Genomic DNA, 23,898 nt, shown 5'->3' with positions numbered 1-23,898 from the left:
GATGGCAACACAAAGGCACAAGGACTCAGCCCTGTGGGACACTTGCTCCTGGGTGGCACAGTACCTTTTCCATCAGAGTGCAACCTGCTGCTTATTTCAGGTGAGTATTGCCTTTCAGTGCAGGATGAGGCAGCTTTGTGTGACACTTGAAAGAAGACTCCCCCACCTATTTCACAACCAAATGACTGCATGGTGGTTTTACAAAATCTTATGCTCTTAACTTCTCCCTCCCTCCTATTTCTAGTTTCCGAATGCTATGCTTTTTATTATGCTACTACCATCAGGCACAGCAGGCAGAAGAAAAGAAAGTCGCCTGACGCCACTTCTGTCTCCAGAAAAAAGGATGGCAATTTGTCACTGCCAGGTGCCTATTCCATACTCTTAATATCCTTTTAGACTCTATTTCACCAGGAAAGTCAACTTGTGGGCTACATGTGCTACCTCCCTCCCTCTTGCCAATGCTTCAGCACTTGTAGACCCACGGCATCCCACCTTCTTTTCTCCCTCTCAAAAGTCTTTCCACACACCTTCACTGCCCCACAGCTAAGGGCTTCAGGCTTTAGCATTACAACATTCATGATTTCATGTTTCATTGTGTCTAGGGCACTTGCTACTATAATCAAAATATTACTTATGTCCTTATGTCCTTTTTCCTCCTGCAAAATCTGAAAATACCTTTTTAAGGCATGCACACACATATTCTATTTACAATAGCAACAGTGCTGAACTGAAATATAGTCACTTTCAATGTCCAGGATGAAAAGGTGTCTGCTGCCCGGCACTGTGGTGGGTGGGATTAGAATAGATGCCTAATGCTTAATAGTCTCTCTCCCTCCATCTTGCCTATGCTTCACCACTTGTAGACCAAAGTAAACTTTGTGATATAATGTTATTATTTTCACAAAGAAAACCCGCAAGTTTTTTAGCCATATTTTCCACTACCAAGGGCATCCCAGCTTCCCCAGTCCATGGTGGGCCTTCCAATACAACCAAGCACCCCCACACACTCAGCTAGTCCTGTTGATTTAGGACTTCAAGCTGGCAGCTTGTTCTGACTCATCTTCTCCAGATCATAGTGTATTAATATTCCTGGGAGCAGCTGACAGTTGACATGCTCTCTCCCTGCCTCTTGCCTCCTGACTGGGGCAAAAAACCTCCTCTGTTAAAGAATATAACAGCTTTGTCATATAATATTCTTTTCTTCACAAATTAAAAAAAGTTTTTCAGCCAGCTTCACCACTTGAATACCAACAGCTGTTTCCTGCCTGGCTGGGGGACTCTCTCTTAGCACCCGTGGTTGGTGCTGGCCTACCTGCCCTCCCCTCCCTGGACAGACCCTCCTAGCCTCTTCCCCCTGCTACTTCCCCCATGTAAAAAAATGTAACTGTTAATGTTTGGGCTTATAAAAATGTAATCCAAAAATGTAAAGGTAAAAATGTAACTCATGGTTTATCTAAAGCCTCAGTGGAAACAGTACTACATAAATTTGTATGTAAAACAGAAAGAATCCTGTATCTTCTCTCATTTGTATCATGTCAAACTGTAAGGATTTTTTGCAGTGGTTGTTATTGAGGATCATCAGGATTCCTTAGTTATTGGGGATCCCCTTGCCCAGAACAGCTTCCCCCAAAGTAGTGTTGGGGGGCCACGATGAGCCTACTCCAATTCCCCCTCTCCCCTGTGATCAACACAAATATCCAGCATTGCCTAACACCCACACTGAGGTGAAGAAATAAAATAAATGCCCAGGTGCAATGAATTTCCCTCCTTCCCCTGACAATCACATACACAGTAGCCAGAATCAAGAGGCTGCACTGCGGGGGAAGGGCATGGTGGCTACCAGGCTATTGGCAAATCAATTAGTCTATTTGCATGTGAATCCTGTTAGTTTGCAGTCATGTCCCCAAACCAGTTTTAGATCTGCTCGTCTTCTCAAGTCACCTGCCATCACAAACGCATCCCCTCTGCCACCCACCCAACACACCCCTCCCCTCCATCCCACACAGAGACCTTCCTGAGACCCTGCTATGAACCCATTATACAAGACAACTTTTTATAAGATAGACTTTATTCAATGAGAAATTAAATATGAAATGGAACATTAACGATCAAAAAGGATCAAGTCACACAATTACAGAGGACATTCCCCCTGCAGAGCGGCACCTATGTGTGCCACCAAACAATTTCTGATCACAACACCCCTCCCGCTATTTGCCTACATCTCTAGCCCCTCCCCCCCCACACCATGTTCAACTGCTCCTCTGCTTGTGAAGGTCGTAGCTTGTGTCAATTCTCTTAACTGATCTCTCCAAGCGTCACTGAAGACCTCACCCCTAGTTTCACAGATATTATGCAGGATGCATGCTTCCACTACGCAAGGGGTAATGTTATCAGCATCAACTTCTAGCCTGTAGCTGAGTGAACTCCAACGAGCTTTCAGGAGCCCAAATGCATACTTTACACTCATGCGACACTTGCTTAGCTGCTTGTTGAACAGCAATTTCTGTTGGTCGCTTGCCCTGCATATGACTTTCAACGTTTCTTGTCTGAAATGATCGCCCAACATTTTCAAGAATTTTCAGCAGAATAGTAGTAAAAGTATGCTTCTGAATGCCATGGTCTAGACTATCAAAAGTGAAGAACTGCCTCAAATGTCTGGAGATTGGACAAATCACACTTCTTTTATGCCCATCTTGATAAGAGGTTCACACGTCCCAGAAAAGGTCCTAACAGTAGGCGTAGGCTGTAGTGTGCACCATCTGCTCTGCTTTACATTTTGTTGGCCATGGAGGGGAGCAAGAAAAGTCAAATTTTGGAAGATCCGTCACAAGGACAGGGACCAAACTGGATTTATGCAGAAGTTGAGGCACCAATTGACATTTGGGGTGAAGGGAGCATCATGACAACTCGGAAGCCACAGGAATAAGCCTGTTTACACCTCTATTGCTCTAACAATTAGAGCAACTTGGCATCAAACGCAACTGAGAACAGTACCACAGTAAGATGAAGACCTTCCATCGCATAAAGGACAAAAATCCTCAGTCCGGTGCCTCACATAGAATGATTCCATTTTATGATAAGCTGTCTATCAGCCTTAAAAAAGATGCTTCAGAAGCTTGCGTGACCGAGTTTGGGACAAGATGTATGCATCACCAGGAACCAGAAGCTCCCCAGCGCCAAAATACTTGTCAAGCCCCAGCTACTTTACAAGTTCTACACAATCAGCCTCCTCAAGAACAGAATCAGTCACAGACCAACAACCTTGCTTGGCACTGCCCACGGGACTTCTTCGGCACGAAGCCACAAATGGGCTCCTCCTCTACTCTAGTGAACCCACGCGTTTTGGTACCAGATACCCACGAGGCTCAACAGACACTCAAAAGAAATAACTTTCCTGTTCATGATGAGGAAAAGGACTCCGACTCTCCTGTGACACAACAACGGTGCTCATCAGGCTCCAAAGGGACTACTGTGTCAAGGAAGTAACAGCAGATTCCCGAGACTGAGACTCCACTATCCCCACAAAGGATGACTTGTAAGTAACAGAACTGGTATTAGTAGTGTTCTGGATTTTCGGTTTTACAGATTTACACTCATATAAATTCAGGGTGGGGGGGGAGAGGGAGAACACGGTACTACTCCCCATGGCAGGTGCTGCACCCAGGGACTCTGCATGTGCCCATGAGGCTGTAGCCACTTCCAGGGGAAGCAGAGCTCCAGGCTCTCATCCCTGGCAGGGCCACTGCAGCAGGGGCTGCCTGCTGCAACCACTTGCAGAGGTAGCTGATTTTTGGTGCAAGGCAGACACGTGGTGGGGGGGGAGGGGAGAGGGTATGCATGTTACTTCAACACGCACCCCGTGAAGTGGAGTGCATGCTGTGGTGCTGGGACAAATATTTTGAAGGATACAGACTTGAGAAGATGGTTGGTTGAAAGACAGTAGGCTGCCAGTGGTAATTATTGAAGTGGTAGTCCTGTTAAAATAATTTAAGAATGATTCACTGTTCTTTACAAATGTTCAAGAACTGATGAGAGCTTTCTTTTTGTTTATGGACAGCTGCTCCTTCATCTTCATCAGCAGCTGCTAATGCTCAACGTCAATGTAATTATCAGGGGAAAAAAAATAATGAGAAGCTAATGAAAGTATTCTTCATCTACTGACAGACGTATCCAAAAGCACGGCTATGTCCAGTGCAGAAATGCCATCCGAATTTAAAGGTGTTCAGTTTGTTAAAGCGTAGTGAGCAAACCAATTTGGAGGTTATGGAATTCACTAGTAATGACATGGTACAATGTTTTAAGGAATTAAATCAGAAGGTTTATCTCATTTGTGGGGGGTGGGGTCAAAGGTTCAGACAGGAGTTTGTAACAGATTTTCATGAATGCTGATGTACTGGGAGCAGCATTCAGAGTACCACACCCAAAAAAACCCTCTCCAATCCCTTGCAAAGGAGAGCCATGCCTCATGTAGCCACAAGAGGAGAGTCCCAAGGTGCTTTGGGGATGATGAGGAGGAAGGGGATGCCGATGTGTCCCACTCCTGCACCCTCCCCGGGCCATCTCATGGGGGAGCAGGTTCTCATGACTAGAGTTTCCTATGACCCCTCAGGATTATTGTGCTTCTCCTCCCCTCATGTACTGTCAAACCAGTAATCGCAAAGCAGACTGCACTTCAGCGTACCGGGGCCTGCATGGGATCTGTGAGACACAAGTTAGGGTCACAATCTCTCTCTCTCTTTTCTCTCTACCTACTTTAGGAATTTTTTTGAAATCTGATAGAAATAAAGTATTGCAAAAGGACTTAAAAATACAGGACACTGTTCAATTTTCCATACAAGTGGCTGGGTGAAAATCTTTTGTGATGCTGGGTGAGGCGATACAGGGAGGCATCCGATAATATGATTCCCAAAGCTGGTGACCAAGGCTAGTGTCATGTGGCTGAGGGCACTTATCAAGTAGATCACAAGCCATTAAGCCTTTACAAAGGCATTAGGGGAAATACCCTACATTATGTAGCATAAATTAGGTACAGAGCACATCAGAAAGACAGATAGCTGCAAGATGCCATTGGGCTACCTAATGTGCCAACCTTTTCAGCAGGCATGGGCAGCCACTTGGGGTACTTCCCTACCTACTCCATGGGTAATATGGATAATCTCCCCCTTATCCCCACCAAACTGTAGTGCACAATACTGTGTATAACCACTTTCCCAGCATGGGACCAGTAGGAATGCCATGGACACCTGTGCTTCGGGGACAACGGAGAGTCCAAGACAGTGGTCAGTTGGCGGATGGTGGGGTAGCTTGCAAAAAGACAGGGATTTGGAGTTGAATTTTTGGAATACGGTAACTGCTCAATGCCATATCCCCCGACAGTTTTTCAAAGGCCTTACAGCAGAGATGCAGCAACGGAGACAGAGGAGGACTAGTATCAATGGAGATACAGATTCATTACTTAGGTATGCATGTAATGGAAAGAACTGTTAAATACAGTTATGTCCTGTGATAAGAAAGTCCAAGTATTTGGATTCTCATATTTAGCAACCACATTGTACAGTACAAATTTAATTTTTTTTTTTGTTTGGCACAAGTGAAATCTGGCAGAAGAGCATGATGATGCAAGAAGAAGAAAATTAATCTTCTATCAGTGTAAAGGTTAAATTATATTATTACATAAAGTATTTGTTAATATTTAAGTTAACTTAGGTTATTAATTTTTTTTTAATACAATATGGCCTTCTGTGTGGTAGCTGGAACAGAAAAATGCAGAGAGGGGTGGAAAAGGTGCAGGAAAATGAGGGACAGGAGAGCACCCCCACGTTTCCCTAAGTCCCAGCAGGAGCAAGCAAGGGAAAAAAAAGCTTAGGGTCCGGGTGGAAAGAGGCTGAGGTGAGGCTAGCTTGGCCAGCTGGCTCGCTGTGATAAAGGGGATAGTGGCACTGTTGGGAGGGAGCCTCCCCCCACCTCCCACCCCACAGTCCCAGCAGGAGCAAGCTGCAGGGAGAAAAAAGTTTGGGGTCTGGGTGGAAAGAGGCTGATAAGGACAGCCAGAAGCGAGGCGTGTGCAAAAAGGCAGAACATGTTTTTTGGAAATCTCATTTTTCTTTAAATATAAGCAATAAAATAAATCAGTAAAAATGTGCAAGATTAGCACCCGGCGTCCAGGGTGGAGGAAACAGTGCAGGAGAAATTAGATGAACTTCCATTGATTTACAAGTGAACCCAAGTGGCACCTGGTGGTGCAATACTTGCAAAGCAGGGAAAATCATGTTTTCAAGCATAAATCAGAACCACGTTACAAGTTTTAACCTATAAAAGTAACCCTCATGGAAGACATGTAAGAGCTAAAAATAAAACATGTTGGAGGTGTTTTAAATTACCATGAAGAAAAAACTAAAACGATAAAATCAGCTGATAATGTAGATACATGGACGCGATTTAGCTAGCTTAATGGCATTTTTTGTAACGTGGTAACAGGAGAGATGTAATGTGTACAAGGGTCCGTGGACTATATTCATCATCACAGCATCTGAGGTCATACAGCCCCAAAAGAGGTATCAACTGGCAAGGGTTAGACATTGGGATTAAGCCTAGGCTATATAGTTAGAGCTAATATTTATCATCTGGATGCGTGCACACCTTCACACCACACACACAGGCCCCAACTATGGAAGTGACTAACTATCCATTTCTATCGTGTTGTAGGAAATAGCTTTATAAAACTCATTTCAAGTAAAAAAACCCAAAGTGATTAAGTTTTCCATTAGGAGAAAAGGCATACCTGTATTAACTTCCAAAACACAATGTCTTATCAATCTTCCTAGCATGTATGCTGAATAATTTAGAAACAAAATCCCCCAAAGGTTTAGAGCTAGAATTCTGAACCATCATGTACACTTAACTCTTTCCTTCCTGTGGAATGTAAGGTTCATAAAATAAATATGCTCCAGAAATATTAAAGAGAGAAAAACAAGCTCAAGAATATTGGAGAAAATTATCTGTATTATATAAAAAGTGATTTGCATTGCTAGCAGCCTAGAGGCAGCTTCTTTTTCCCTTACACTAAGAATACCATGAATAATTCAGTTTCTTGGCTCAATCCTAACATAGTTGACAGGGAATGGAAACTTTATTCATGACTGTATGCCTTTTTACTAAGCATATCTTCTATTTAATAATGTAGATCACTGTGCCTATCATACTAATACCTGGGTGCATGTTTTAATGATAAAAGTATTAAATAGTTGTTGCTAATAAATGGCTATGAAAAAACCATTTCCTTGCACTGCAACCCCTTCCTTATGAATAGTATTTGCCTAGCTGTTTGATTCAATCTTTTGGCAATTTAGCAAACAGACAAATCTGAATCAGACTGAGCCTCAGACGGCTTTCAAGAGGAAGTAAATGCCAGAACTCTGGAGAACACTTTCTTCATCTCTGCTGTGACACCCGAGTGTTGTCAGTACAGGGGAAAAAAAACCCTCACGTTCTTGTGGGGGAGGTGGGGATGGGACGCAGAAAGGAGTGCTGGACTTCTAAGTCTTAAACTATTTACATAGTTTTTTGTAAAAGAATAGTCAACATCCTGAATTATGCTCAGGGTGCGGACGAACGAAACAAATGAAACGCTTCCAAGTGAAGCACACTTGAGACCATTTCATAAAGGAAACATTTCAACCAGGGGACCCACACAGAACCCACCTCAGCTCTTTACCTTTGTACAAATGTCCCACCTTCCCACCCCTCCCCACAAGACACAGGAGCTAGAAAGGATGCAGAGCTGGAGAGTTAAGCCCAGCCATGGGTCTAGTTGGGACAGAAGTCCCAATGGGGGATGTATCACAGTGGAGACCCAACGGCACCCCAGGACCCAGGGTGGGACCTGATATTGGGCAGGCTGTCCACTCTCTCCCTCCCTGCGTGCACTGTCTCCGCATCAATCCAAACAAAACACACTCTCCAAAACAGTACCTAATTTATAAAGAGGTAATATTTGGCACTTTCAGAGCATTTCAAAGGGCTAGTACATGTGGGATATGTTATCAAGTAGTGCTAGTGACAACTGATTAGACTTCAGAGAAACAGACCTTCTGTGTTAATAAACTTTTGTTAACAATTTTCTATTGGGGAGTAAATTGGACACAATTAGAAAAAAAAAAGGAATATTACATGAATGCTAGCCTCATAGTATCTTGCTTGTTTTTCATAAAGGGTAAGAATGTGCACATGGACAGATTGCAGATTAGGGTGGTCATTGATCCCGTTTATATTGGACTGCCCCGTTTTTAAACCCTTTGTACCTGTCCATTCCTGAATGAGGACTGGACTGCAAAGAGTCCAGTTTTTCAGTTCACTGGTGGAAATTCCGGTCAGTCCTGTGTCTTCATAGTTCGCTATGTGGGCTATGCCCATTGGTGACATGTAGGAGGTGCACATGCACCCCCCCTGAGTGTGGCAGTGTACCTCCTATGAAAAGGTCCCACTGACACCGCTGGCAGCACCTGAGGGCAGTCGCTGCTTGCCACCTGCCCACCCTGCTGCCAATAGCATCTGTGGGCAGTGCACAATTGCTGCTGGCCACTGCTGGTGGCATCTGTGGGTGGTCGCTGACTGCTAGTCGGCACTTGCCACCACCCTTGCTGCCAGGATTGTAACTGCCTGTGGCAGCTCCACACACTTACTGCCACCACGCTCCCGCCACCGCTGCCTGTCAGAGGTTGCTGTACCCCACCAGCTGCCGTGGGCATGCAGTGTTCATGGCTGTGCCTAGAGGTAGGGTAGCCAGACAAGGAGAGAGATGGAGGATTCCAGAGGCGGGTTGCTCTGTGCCTGTGCAAGGAGCCCTGGCTGCAGTGAAGGTGTAGGCACTGCAAGAGCAGAGGCATCGTTGCATTTCTGAGCTCCCTGACCCTGGGCAGGGCATGTGTGGGTGGGCCTGTACTCCAGGAGCAGCTGAGCTGCCAAGGCCATGCACTTGGTCTGCATGCACACACCCCCGTGCTGCCATGGCACAAGGTAATGGCTTTGGACAACAGACAGATGAAGCATTGCATTTGTATCTGCTGGAACACCAGTGGGACTGGGGTCTGGCTCTTGTCACCGTCTTCGCACCCACGGAGAAGCTCGGTGAGTCCCTGGGGTATCCTGCTGTGCAGGGCAGGGGAGCTTTGGACAGAGGGGCCTCTGGGCTCCTGGGTGGCTGGGCCAGCTCATTAAGCCATTATTCCTTCTCCTTCTCTGTCCGTCTCCAGGGGAAGGAAGGGAAGGACCTGCCAGGCAGCTGGTTGTACTGCCATGGGCATGCAACACCCACTGATCCCACTCAGCTCAGCTTGACCAGAGTGTCCCCAGGGCAGAATCCCAGGTGCCCAGCATCTGTGCTGAATGCTGGCGGAGGGGTTGGGGGGGGGGGGGGGAGAGGGTACCTGTGCAGTGTGTGCCCCTGACTTCCAAGCATGGAGCTGGGCTGCAGTGAGACCAGATTGCAGTGTGGAGAAGGGATCTTCAAGCCTCACATCTGCTATGCCACATTCTCTGAAGGCTTGACTGTCTGGAGAGAATGGCAGAGCTGTGGGATGTGAAACCACGATGCAGGGGAAGCAAGGCAAGGCTCCCTGCTGGCTGAACTGCAGAAGGTCAAACTTGCTGCTGATCCCAGTACTTGTGCTTTTTTGTATCACGGGGTGCCACACATCCATCAGCATCAGGTTTGTGGACTAAATAGTAGTCTTGATGGCCCCACCCCTTGTGGCTGATTGGCCATGGGGTCTAGTGGCCCCACTCCTCACTGCTGATTGGCCAAGGGACCAGTATTCCTGTCATTCACCAAGATATCCTGTATTCTGGGGATGCATCAGTGGCTACCCTACAGCAGATTAGTTGGCACACTAAAGCCACGCCCTCCTTTACTTTAAATACTTACCCAAACATGCAGCAATTTCTGTCATTAGATCTACGGTAGCATTAGCGTGATGTTGTAGCTGTGATAGTCCAGAAATTTTGCAAGAGGTAAAGATTTCTTATGGCGATATCTTTTATTGGACCACATGCATAGTTGGAAGAGCTAGACAAGAACTGGAACTGATGAAGAAAAGCTTTTGAATGCAAGATATTCAAGCAAGACCATAGACAGTTGGTCCAGTCAAAAAACAAAAACAAACAAACCCCCCCCCCCCCAAAAAAACACCTCAAATAAATCCTTGCTTCTTGCCTTAAAGTACTTTGTATGTTTGCTTGGTATACTAACTACTGTACCTTGGAAGTACATCAGCTTACAAAGTGAACTGAACTGGGTATAACCATCTCTTGCTGCAAAGATTGTAACCTACAATTATTAAAATTGATTACTAATCAGATTTTATCAATTTAATTATCCCAGATAGATTCCCAGCAATGCTCCTTAACAATCTCTGTTCCCGTCATTCTGGTAATGGGTGCTACACAAACAGTAGCTTCATACCACACAACAAATTGCAACCCTGCTAGCCTCAACGAGATTCATAGTAGTCTGCTTTGCTAGTAGGCCTCAAGTAAATGCCTGTCATAGGTGCTGACAGGGAACTGGATGCTACAACTCCACAAAAGAGGGCTAAGAAAAATCTCAATCCCCAGGAGGCTTTGTTAATTTGATTTATGAATACAAGGCAGAAAATTAACTGCTAATTGTTGCACTGCATCCCATGAAATTGCAGCACTACACTTAAATGCTATTGCTCCAAAGCACTAATAGATTTCAGATACCAGTAATGCAGCCTAGACAGAAGTTTAACTGCTTTGTGACAACTGTGCCAAGACAAGACTTGGGACGTTTTCAAAAGCCCTTTCAAAGGGCCATCAACTAGTATCTATCTGGGGGGGAAAGGAAAGTTAAACCCAAACTGAATGTTAGAACAGAGACACTGAGCGCTAATACAGTTAACTCAGCAGGAGCAAAACCTTTATAGTTGTTCTAGCAATTAGTAGACAGTCAGCGTATTCAGTACCACTAATTAAATTGCTACGAGTTTTTGTTCTGAAAGGGTTCCTTTTCAATCTCTCCAATTACACCCCTGGGACTGCTAACCAAAACTGCTGACTCTTTTCTTCATATTAATGCTGCTAGCACTGGCTGGTGAAGAACAGCTTTGTCAAATTTTGTGGCTCTAGAACAAATGGTCCGTCTAGAAATGCGCTTCCCTCCCTCCCCAGATTTGGTTTCTTCGGGAAATTAGTAGCTGACTACTTCTAAGAGATTGGCAGGTGTGACATTACTTATGAAGATGGACAACAAATAAGGTTAACCCCAAATCCTGCCACTTAGTCAACTTGTGACAATTAAAAAGATAGGAGGGGGCTTTCCTGCAGATAAGATAATACTAAAATATGTCTGAACAAGTATTTTAGTTATAGTCAAATGTCGACCCCAACAAGTGTGGGAGGCTAGAAAGAGAGGGTATAAACAAAACGGCATACAATCTAATAATATTTTGTGATTCACAGATAACTGCAATCTGTTTCCATTTGCCTTGTTGCAACAGAAGCCATGCTCATAACTGATTTTTCAAAACAGTGCTCACTTATCCAGCACTAGGGATATGTCTAAGCATAGGCCTTGCTCTTTAAAGCTACAATGCTCAAAGGGCTGCCCAAGAAAGAACAATAAGTCAGAGAGCTAATTCATTGCCTGGTTTCCCCTTCAATCCAAAGGAAATTACTTCTCCTTCCACACTGGTCTAGCTCATTCTGGTACTAAAGACAACACTAGCAGATATCACACATGATCACCCTTGGGCATTTAGAGATACCTGCTCATCCTGCAATGCACCAGAGATCCGCTGCTTAATTAAAATCAAGTCTGATTAATTAATTCCCTAGCGAAAACTGCTATATAATTGGAGATTCAGACGAAAACCAGATGACGTGGCTTAAATCAATTGGTCACTGTGTAAACAAAACCAGCTTGCACTTCCGCAAAAGCAGAGAACCCTGAATACACGCAGTAGAGTAACTTAGTGGACCGATCAACCACTAATCACTCCCCGTCATCGTGGTCCCGACGTACCCTAACCCTCCTGCAGGCTCATCCGGTCGTTCACGGTATCTCGTCGTCACATGGCTGATTGTAACCTGAGACACGCTCGAATGTAAACAACGCAAGCCTTCTGCCTGCGTCGCAAATCACTATCTGGGCGACGTAAGTAAACAATCTCCTGCAACCAACACGCGTCTGTGCCTGGTTAATTTCACCCCATCCATTAATTACCCGCCTGTCAAGGTGAAAGATTTACTGCTCCAGCTCCGGGAGTCAGAAAGCAGCTGCCGGCGCTGCTCTGATCCCCAACACAGCAGTCCCTGAAAAATAGGCTGGGTACTTAATAGCCAAGCAAAATGGACTTACTTTTAAGCCCCAATCATAAATTCTGCCAAAACAAGTGTAAAGTACATAGGCAAGGTAATACTTGAATGGATAAAGTAAAAGTCTGGGTGAACCCCAAAATATAAAAAATCAGAGAAAAATTGCTTTAAATATTCAAGTCACATTCCACTGACCCAAGAGCCATACATGGATCAATGCATGAAGATCGTCTCCTATTACCTTGCTCCATAATGCCTCCCTCAGGATCCCATCTGGAAGAACCTGAAAGTGTTTCACGGAACGGCGAGAATCCCGAGAAATATTTTCTTTTGCATTTCTATCAAGTTTTCATTTAATCAAATACACATTTTCTGATTTTTTTTTAAACTCTACCAGAAAATAAATAAATAAAAACACCACAAAACAAAACCAACAACTAGCTCAACAACACAGCGATTTCATGATTTAGTCTAGTCTATTCAAGCTTGTATGAGAGTAACAAAATGCACCAGACCACCACAGGTACTTTCCACCCTTGTTGCATTTATACAGAACAGTCTGTATATAAAAATGGTGCTGCTCTTCCTCCTTTAAGCAGAGGACTCAGAAGGCTTAAAAACCATGTCCTTTGTCTTCAGTTCCATCAACATGTGATATGCAAATTCCACAGACAAATTAAGATATGTTTGTGATTTAAAGAGTTTATAAAGTGGTAATTTGGCCTGAAATTGTGATTTTCTATGTTTCCCTTGCACAAAACTACATATTATTTGAAAGTACCAAGTCATAAGGAAACCATTAGGTTGGGGTGTGATATATAGGGGAATTCAACAAGGGACTAGTTACTTATTATGCCAATATGAACATAAAACTCATTTGGATTTAATTCATTACTATATCACATTGGTATATCGCCTAGGAAAATAATTTTAAGCAATACAGTGCACTTCATTTAAAAAGGACATTAACTATAACACAAAATCAGTTTTTACAGAAAATGATTTCCCAAATCAAACATCTAAAATTCAATATATTTTTTATGATTATCATAAAAAAATAATCAACCAAGGGAAAAATTCTCTTACACTGTGAACCTCATATGAAACACATTGTGTATTGGTGATGTTGAATACAACCTTGAACAAATACATCTGGTATGAAACGCCGACCTTCTCAGGTTGCCAGGTGGTAGAAGTTCCACGAGAATAAACTGATCTTGACACTGCAAGGAACTGAACAACGCTCTTGGGTGACCTCCATCATAGTCATGTCAGACTGCAAATAAACCCCCAAAATGTTTCCCGGTTTCTAAATTAGGAGAATGAGCGGCACATTTGACCTGGTTTATATCTTTTGGCTCTGCAAGAAGAAAGCACTTCATATACGCATCTGGATTTAACAGACACACTGAAAATCATCAACTAAATCAAACAGAGATTGCCCCCAAATGACTGAATAGTTTACATTATGGAGATTTGTAGCATGCATCTGACAAGCGGCAACATAGCAAGGCGTTAACTTCAATTTCTTAAGTGCTAACAGTCAAGACGTTACTCCCAAGCTACCCTTGTTTAACATGTATTGTTTTCTGCCAAGAAAAGTTTAAAAACCTGCCGTCTATGCTGAAGCTACAAGTACAGGAGCCGGCCAGTGCGAGGCCTGGAATGCCTTTCCAACATCATACGGTGGCCCAGATGGTGAATTCACGTAGTGAATGCTGTCAGGTATGTTATCACTTGTGTTTGCCTGAGAAATTGCTTCTGGATTTGAAATTCTAGCCCAGTTTTTAAACAGTACCAAATGCCCTCACAAAAACCATGTGGATGAAGCCATACAGCAACTATGCGCCAGAATTCAGGGGTACAGGTTGTAGCCGTGTTGGTCTAAGGACAAAGGCAGACAAGATTCTTTGGATAAATCTGAAATCTTTTAATAGAATATTTGAGTTGGTCTAATAAAAGATATCGGATTTAACCAAAGAACTTTGTCTGCCTATGAACTAGAATGAACTTTCATAGGAAAATAAAAAAAAAAAAAAAAAAAAGGACAGAGTAGGAGCACACTTCGCAGAACAACCACTCCCTCTCTGACCTTACAATCCTTGCACTAGAGGGAATTTACAAAACACCTCTAGAAGAAGGGCCTAGGAACAGAAATTCATAATCCTACCAGGCAGCAAAAAATCTGGATTTTATGTGAAACTATGGCTTCCCTCCTTGCCTTCACTGCTACCACTGCCCCCTCAGAATAGTACAATCACATTATATTCTAAAGCAAGGATTGGTAACCTCAGGCCACTAATTGCAACCCAGCGCCTGCTGCAGGCCATCCCCCATATTCCTCTCTCCCAGCCCAGTAATCAGCAAATGCTGCAAAGGGAATAGATGGAAAAAAGGCACTGGGCCACTGGGGATGTCTCCTCTGCTATAGGTAGCTGTGGATTCTTTGAGTCACCATAGGCTGAATCCAGTCTCTTGAAAAGTCAGATCTGGTCTGCATGCTATAGACTGCTGACCCCTGCCATAATGTATGTTGGATGATGGTGGAAGGCAGGGATTCCTGGTCTTACATGTATATGGGACCAGGAGAATTGTGGGTTTTTTCTTTCTTGTGGCCCTTTGAGTCATTAGACACTTGTACACGTGACAAAATTGCCTTTAAAGCAGCTTAATTGATCTTTTGCACCGCTTTACTGGCGTCACTGTATACACATGCGGTGGCATAGTTCACTTTAAATTACCTTGTTATGTAGCAAGGTAAAACTCATCCAATGCATTTTTGTTTGCTACGTAACAAAATTGCAACAGTGCACTGGAAACCCAGATGCACTCAAAGAAGCTCGGGCTTGGCAGGCTTCCAGCACCCCATACACCATCCCCATTGGCTGCTCCTGCTGCCAGCACACCCAGCCACCCTCCTGCCACCCTGCTGCACTGCCCCAGGGGCAAGCCAGCTTGCTCCTAGGTAGTCCCAAGTGGCAGGAAGGCAGCGGGAATGGTGCAGAGGGCACTGCAGTCTAGCTGCCTCTCTCGCAGCCAGGAGGCAAGCTGCTGGTGGACCAAGTGGCCCCTGAGCTACTGGGAACACTGGACCTTCTCCTCCACAGCAGTGGCACCCCCCACCCCCCATGTGCTCTAGGGACCAACTATTTTATAGTGAGAATGCTTTTTATCCTTTCCCACAGAGTTTAGTTATTTGAGTAGGAATCTGTCATTGCCCTCCAGAATGGGAAAAGATAAAAAAATTCCTGAAACAAGACCCATGGTACAAAAGGCAGGTTTAGCATTGGAACTACCTACTCAGAGAAGCTGAGGAATTGCCATCTTTGGAACCTTTGAAGAGCTGGGTAGTTAAACACTTGACTGCAATGATTTAGTCAGGGATGAGCCTGCCCTGAGCCTGGCATTAGACTAGATGAACTCATGAGGTCCCTTCCAGCCCTAATTTTCTCTGATGCAACTTAGTTTAGAAGGTTATGTAACAGAAAATAGGATGCAATAAATTATTAGGCCTGTGCAAGGAAGCAGCTATTCAATCCAGCTTCGGATCCAACTGCTTTGGATGCCAGGGATCCGATCCGGACTGGGTTCCTGCTTCTATCCGGCTGAAGCAGCTCCAAAGCTTCGAAGCTGCCTTGGAGAACCAGCCATGGGTATAATAGGGAATCAATGAAATATCTATAACTTTGTTGTTTTTTGTCTGGTTTGGATGAAACTTGCAGGGGTGGTAGCCTCTGCTGAGAGCATGAAGCCTGCCAAGTTTCAAGAAGATTGGTGCAGGAGTTTGGGGGGAACAGCACCCCAAATTCTTGAAAGCAAAACTCATGTCACGTGTGTGTGTGTGTGTGTTACACCACAGGGGGGTGAAAACTGCAGGGATGGTAGCCCCTGCTGCAGCCATGAAGCCTGCCAGGTGTCAAGGAGATAGGTGCGGGGCTTCTGGGTTCTGGGGCCCTGCACCTCTAAGTGCTGACAGGCAAAACTCGTGACATGGGTGATTGTGCAACTGTGTCTGTCTTGGGGCGGTGGGGAGGGAGGGACTACTGCAGGCCTGGCTAGGCTACTGCTTTACTAGTTACCAATTAATCATGATTCACTCAGGGACCAGCTCAACACATAGTACCTGGCTACTACATAACGAGTTAAGGAGCAAGGATTAACACCTACAAAACCATAGACTAAGAATAGGAAATAATCTATACAGACAATCAACTGCCCCAAGATAGTGTTAGTTGCACAAGCAACCATGTCATGAGTTTTGTCTGTCAGCAGCTAGGGGTGCAGGGCCCCAGAACCCCCTGCACCGACCTCCTTGACAGCTGGCATGCTTTGTAGCCTCAGCAGGGGCTAGCAGGCATGCAGCTTTCACCCCGTTACGCCTTAACACACACAGGGTCATCTATGTCACAAGTTTTGCCTGTCAGCAGCTTGAGGTGCAGCTCCCCCCAAACCCCTGCACCTATCTTCTTAAACTTGGCAGGCTTTGTGGCCTTACCAGGAGCTACCACCCCTGCAGTTTTCAACCTCCCTGTGGTGTAACACACAGATGTGACATGAGTTTTTCTTTCAAGAATTTGGGGTGCAGTTCCCCCCGAACTCCTGCACTGATCTTCTTGAAGCTTGGCAGGCTTCACGCTCTCAGCAGAGGCCAGCACCCCTGCAAGTTTCACCCAAATCAGACAAAGCACAACAAAGTTATAGATATTTCATTGATTCCCCAATATACCCTATGGTCGGATCTCCGAGGCGGCTCTGAAGATTTTCCAAAGCGGTTTGGAAGCTCCAAAACACTTCAGAAAGCATGAGGACGCCAGCACTTCGATCCGGACATGCTGCTTTGGATGCTGAAGCGTCTGAAGCTTCTCCGGATCAGAAGCACAGCCCAAAGCCTTGCACAGCCCTAATAATTATGATCCATTTAAATTCAATATAGCCTGGGAAGATATCACAGAGTGCAGCAATAAACCGGTAGTAAATTGTAAGAAATCAAGTTTTGGGGGAATTAAGACATTTGATTAAAGGTACAAAGGGAGAGGTACATATACCTTTTCATGTGGGAGAATGCTGAAGGCTCCCAAGCAGCCCTTGAAAGGCCCATTAGGTAGGGACCTACTGAATACAGAGCAGCTGGCCCCTGATTTCATGGTCCAAGTGCAGCACTGGGTGCCATTTTTGTGGTGGAGTATGATGCCCCCCCCCCCCCAACACACATACTTCTGATTTGGCCCAGAAGTCTCACCCCTCCCCAGAGATTAACAGATGGCCATCTGTTCATCTCCAGGGAAAAGGTGGTACTTCCAGGGACCCATAGTCAAATCTAATGCATGGGGGAGGAGGGCGTGGCAACCACACTCTTTTGCTAAAATCTCCTCCCTACCCCTTCCACTCATGGTTCAGGACACCCAGGTTCCCATCCTTTTTCTGTTTTTGCAGCTTCTCTCCCTTCCCCAGCTTGGTCCTGATTTCATGTCTTTCTGCAATCCCTGTACTTTTTTGTGGAGGTGGACCAAAGATCATGGTTTCTGCAAAAACTGCAAGAAATCACAAATTTGGTAGGTCCCTACCCATAGTCCATGGTTTCTCCAAAACAGAAGACAGTATCAACTACAATATTTCTAGCATAGCTTCCCATGGTGATGCACAAAGATGAGGATCAATGAAAATCTAATGAAAGCTGAAAATGGAAAACAAGGTAGCAAGAATATTCAGTTAGTCACAGATTACAGGGAAAAGAGAAGGAAAGTAAAATCCAGTTAATACTGGCCAAAACAGTTAAGGGCAGCATGAAAGGTTTTCACAATTATATCAAGTGAAAGAACACTAAGAAAAAAAAAAGTAAATCCAATAATAAATGACTAGGAGATTGAAGTTAATGACAACTCAAGAAATAGCTGAGACAGCTAGGCAAAAACTCCCCCTTAAAATCTGTCTTGGACATGGAACATATGGACATTTGTATTAAAAAAAAATTAAGGAAAGCTAGCAAAAAAAACCAAAACAAAACAACCCCCCCCCCCCAACTATTACTGGTAAAGAACAAAAAAAGAAAAGAAAACAGCACGTCATGAGCTCAGTATAAATTCTAATACAACTACATCTGACAGCAATCTGATAATCATGGCTAACTATCTTTCTTTAGGTTGAGAGAAACCAGTATCCCATGCCTTAGAAAGAAAATAATTCTATCTTTACATGATGCCTCTTTGGGATGGAGCCTGAAGCTGTTAAATTGCATTGATCTCTGAAGCATGAGTCACTCGTAGATCTGGTCAGAACATTATCTTTAAAATACTTACCAAAACATACTATTTTCATTGAAAGATTATATTATTTATTCAATCAAACCTTTTACAAAATAAAATGAATGTCCTATTTTGACATTTTTAGACCAGAACATTTTCTCTCTTTCGGGAAAAAAAAATACTGAAAATGAATTCATAATATAAGTTTAGAAAGGTCAAACCCAGTATGCATCTCAATCTTAGTGAAATGAAACATTCTGAATGGCCTAGAAATCTAGTACTTGAGAGACTGCCGTCCTTTAAAAAAGCTGAAATTCCTGGTCAGAACAAAGAGTATTATCTTTAAACACAGCAAAACATTTGGATGGGGGGGAAATATAACAAAGCCAAACAATTCCTTTTGGAAACTACTGAACTGGGGCCCAGGCATTAGTTCAGATACATTCAAGTCTTTGTAAAGGACACGTTTTTAGGCTTTCATCCTTTGACTGCCTTGTCTGTTTGGACTGAAAGGTGTTCAAGGCAGGGACTGTTTCTTACTATTGTTACTTCTGATGCCTAGAACAACGGGACAAACACTTGATTGGAGCCTTCAGGTACTACTTTAATACAACCACACAATACCAGTATTAATTTAAAAAGGAGGTGGCAGATATAAAATGCTTCACAACATAGTAAAATGAATCCCCACATTATACTTAGCACTAATTCATGTTGACATTATTGCAAAGCTTCTGTAACAAGCACAATAAAATGCACAGAGACAGCAGCAATGCAGAGAAGTGTTACCAGGCAGCTCTAGCAATCAAAGCAGACCGTCTGAACATCACGAAAATTCAACAGATATTTTGACTATATATTTCCTAATAGGTATTACTCATATACATTGTCAAAAGCTGCAGTCATAAAGTTGACTTCCAAATTAATCACAAAAAATGAAAACATTGCATTCTTAAAGGGGAAGTGAACCAACAGATCCAAGTTGTTTGCTAACTGGTAATCTTGCCCTGTTCCTCCCCCATACACATGCATCTGTCCAAAATGCTTGTGAAATTCAATTAAACCCAACTCAAAACCAAGAATCTTCACAATATGTCTGGTTAAAGAGTCTAGGCTATATTTTTATATTTATGGAAACGCCTGCTTTTAGGGATCTGTTCAATGTTTAAAGAGATAAACTAATACATTCTACTTGTACAGGATTTTCTGTTGTATGTGCAGCTGCCCTGAATTTACCTGAAAGTGACTGCAAAAAAACCCCCCATGAGCAGGGAACAGAGCCGAGTAAACAGTAACAAAAATCCCAAGAGTTCATTTCCATAAAACTACATGTTTACTTTGATAGTCTTTGCAATTGTAGCCCATATTGTATATATGTGCCCCCTGGACTTTCATATGATTTATTATTAATCTCATTACTTATTGTTCACAAGAAATGGTAGGGGTGACTGGCATGCCATGATACACCTAAGAGAGTTTGGGAATGGTGTTCATTCCCAGACCAGAGTTAATCAAGAAACAAAAAGGTTATTGACATTTAAAAATTATTTACATGTACTAAAAGTGGGGTTCAGTAGAAAGGTACTATAATCTCATTGGTCAGAGATACCTGGGGCTACTCAAATAATATACTGTCTCAAGTCATATTTAGAATTCCATTTTTCCTCTAAGAATGGCTTGGAAGTTTATTTTTTCTTTGAAGAGTTTTCTTTCTTACTGCTCTTCAGTATTTGTCACCTGGACTCCGTCGTGCCAATAAACATGTTCAGTTAAATCCTCACCCCCACTGAAGGCAATTGCCAAAATGTCACCCATTGAATTATTTTATTCATTACTATTTTTCTGTAAAAATTTTATAAGCAAAAAACAATTATGGTATAGTGGGAAAGGGTTTATTTATTTTACAGTATAGAGGGCACAGTATTCCTTAATTTATAATGACAAGTTCAGTTTACTTGTTATTAACGTGACCCTGCAAAACTGCACATCTGATAATAATTTGACATGCTATAAAGAGGAATTGTGAGGCAATACGAGACTACGTAATGATGTCAGGGTGTAAAAACCTTTCTTCAGCACTTTCATGTCCCCCTATGCACAAGTAGAAGAAACAGGAAAAAAAAGAAAAGAAAAAACCCTTACGTGTTTAGGAGAATTAGGAACAAAACACCCCATTTTCAAGGGCGAATTAAGCACAAAGAGGCAATTTTCAATAGGAGTTAAGCACCAAAAATGCTTCAAATATAAGCATTTTTTAAATTCAGTGAATGGCATCTCTAGGCATTTTCCAACTTTAGAAAAATAAAGCCTTTACATTTCACTGATTTCAATAGGATTTAGGCTCTTAAAAGGCTAAGCTACTTTTGAATATGCAGTTTATCCGCTTTTGAAAATTGTAACCAGGATCTTTCTTGTACCACCATTACCATTACATCCCATCATGCAGTTAAAGGACTAATGGGTAGTTACTGGCCCTGAATGTGGAAAGAAAAAAATCCCCTCTAATTGTGCCCCCACTGGTACCAAACTCAGCCAAGAGGGGTGCAAATATAAGATGACAGAGGATTACAGAACCAACCCAATTATACCACATCAGCACACTGTACCATTTAATGGGACAGCAAACTGCGCCTCTGACTCCAAACACTGATCATTTCTGTTCCTCCTCCCCACCGCACTGACCAATTTGCAATAACACTTCGTTGCCTGGGGGGTTACTCCCAAGTAAGTGCTTTTGAAAATGAGATTTTGGTCCTGTTGGGATTTACCATATATTCAGGTGGGAGTTAAGGTATGGTACAGACTGTCCCTCTTGCTTCCTTTGGGTTCTCCAAAAATAAAGTTAGTGGGACATAAGCAGATACAATTCCACTAAGATGCCATAATTTGAGTGGTGGTGGCTGTAGAGCTGTGCATGATTACACCATCACTGAATTTACTCCAAATATAAGATGGCCCCTTTCATATACATTTAAGCGGGTTAATATTTAACTCAAATGATTTTAGCCATGCCAAAGTCTGGGTCATGCATGAATAAGCCGATTTCTATTATTTTTGTGCACCTTTTTCAGTGTTTCCCTGTTGGGTGTTTTAAATATTTTACAAAGGTAATGTTTACCTGGGATACATCACAAAGCTAAAATTTAACCAAAGCACTTGTCCTAAATTGCACTGAAGTTCTTAACTGTTTATGTAACATGGGAAATAAGGTGTAAAGCATAAAGGACTGTCAAGACTATTTCATTATCTGATGATGTCTACAGCATTTGTTGAGGAAACGCTTCGGATGGAACCCATCCATCTACACAGAAGCTTTACATAATACCTGCTCTAAGAGACCACCAATTGAGAAGCTGAACAAATATGTGCAATGGGACATTATTTGCTACCCCAAGTCCAATATAAAAGGACTCAGTGGGGTTGGGCCACTAATGTACAACAAAGTGGCTCTAGTTGTGTTGATGATCGGTGCAACTTGCAGAGGGACTATAACTGCTACCCTGCGAGACCCACTCACTGATCCATTTTTTTGCAAATGGGTTTCACTCCTTTGACATGCCATCTGATCCAAGGCCTAGCAAAAAAATTCAGTAGAAATATTTCCCATTACTTCAATGGGCTTTAAGACTGCAAGGCATTTCTTACTTATGAGAAGTTCTTACCCTGGACTTTATTCTGCATCAAGATTATATGAACCTTGTTTTGAAGAAGATTCATGCTATCATGCACTGCATAAGTTTTCCTTCTAAATCATTTTTCATGACAGTTAATAGATCCTCTTATCATTGTTGAATCTGGTCCAAGAAGTAAGTTACAAAAATTAAATGAATGCCATTCTGCCTAGGATTTAGAAAATGCAAGTTAAGCGGCTGTCAGTTATCCCAAGTAATTAAAAGTACCATTTTAAAAATAATTCTGCCAATTAATGTTTTCATTCTTGCCAGGTTTTTTTCCAGCCTCTTTGTGTTCCTTAGTGTTTAGGCAACACATGTACAAGCTTCAGTGCTCTAGTTCTGAGGATTGCCAAGCAGCTGTTGAGAAGCAACTTAAAACAGCACAATTTGCAAAACATCTCAGACTGAAGGACTGGACTTAGGAAAACTACTGTCAATGTTATAGAGTCAACTCAAAAGACCTTTGCTTGATGATACTCTTTTAAATGACTAATACTTTATAACAAGCATTACAAGACCTTCAGAATTAAGACAGGTTAAAAATAATAAAGGCAAAAGCAGCGCATATATATTATTCAGACTTCTACAAGGTCATCATCCCTATTTGCATATGGCCCAAGCTCGTTCATGTGCTCTCTCAGGACCAAGGAAACTAATCAAATTATGTATTTCTGGTTTGAAACACAAGCTTTATAAAGTAGATTCGATATCACCATCTGAAACAGTAAGATGCCAAACTGTTCTCTTCTGACTTCAAAGAACCAGCTGTCTGTTGGGTTTGCCTTCAATTTTATCTGAAACAATAATCCTTAATGCCCAACTCCTACAAAACTATTTGCAGGACTGGGGCCTTAGACCAAACTGTACAGTTTACCCCCATTTCCTTCCTGAGCAGATTAGACTTTCAGAGCTTCCAGACTCAGAGCCATCATTTGTCTATTTTTACTCCTATTTCAAAAGAGAGCTCCAGCCTTCTGTTCCTAAAATAAGCCATAAGAATGGCCCAGAGTTCAGAAGCCCGAGACAAACTCCACTGGCATATATAATAGGAGGACCTTCTTACTAACATGTGATGAGAGAAATTAAATTATAGTTTACCACGGTCAAGTGAGAAAAAAACCAAAAAAAACTTAGAATTCATATGTAATCCAAGCTCAGACTTCAGAAAAAGCACCAAAATGCACTGTAATTCTGCAGGGGCAACACCTGCTTCAAGTGAACAAGCTGCACCAGACTGGGTCTAACAACTTGGTACACTGTATATCAGTTTACTTCTCGATTCTCCAACCTAGGCACCAGAAGGGTATCTCTTCCTAGATACATTTGTTTGCTTTTTAAGGATATAGTTTTCTAGATTCTGGTGTAAAAAAGTAATTGATATATAACTCCTCTCTGAAACTTGTGTAAAAAAAATAAGAGACAGCCAATTCAAATACTTGCTTTCAACTGTCTGACTCACAATAATGACCATGCAAAAGTTTTAAACAGAAAAATATTCCCTAATTAAAACCACCAAACAATAATGATAAATCTTACCATAGGATTGCTGCCCTGGTTTAGGCCATTAAAACAATTGTTGTAATGATGACTCTCAATTATAATTTATATATTATTCTTTTCCCAGGCTAATTTTCTTTAAAGTGCATCTG

General features: G+C 42.7%; 1 protein-coding gene across 4 annotated transcripts in view; it reads right to left on the bottom strand.

The window, feature by feature from the left end:
- Window positions 1-23,898, bottom strand: part of NAALADL2 (N-acetylated alpha-linked acidic dipeptidase like 2) — a 1,094,482-nt gene that overhangs the window by 607,123 nt on the left and 463,461 nt on the right. The window lies entirely within an intron of this gene.

Source organism: Alligator mississippiensis, chromosome 7, assembly GCF_030867095.1.
Source record: "Alligator mississippiensis isolate rAllMis1 chromosome 7, rAllMis1, whole genome shotgun sequence".
In the NCBI taxonomy this organism is placed as follows: Eukaryota; Metazoa; Chordata; order Crocodylia; family Alligatoridae; genus Alligator; species Alligator mississippiensis.
This window is presented reverse-complemented; position numbering and strand designations above follow the sequence as displayed.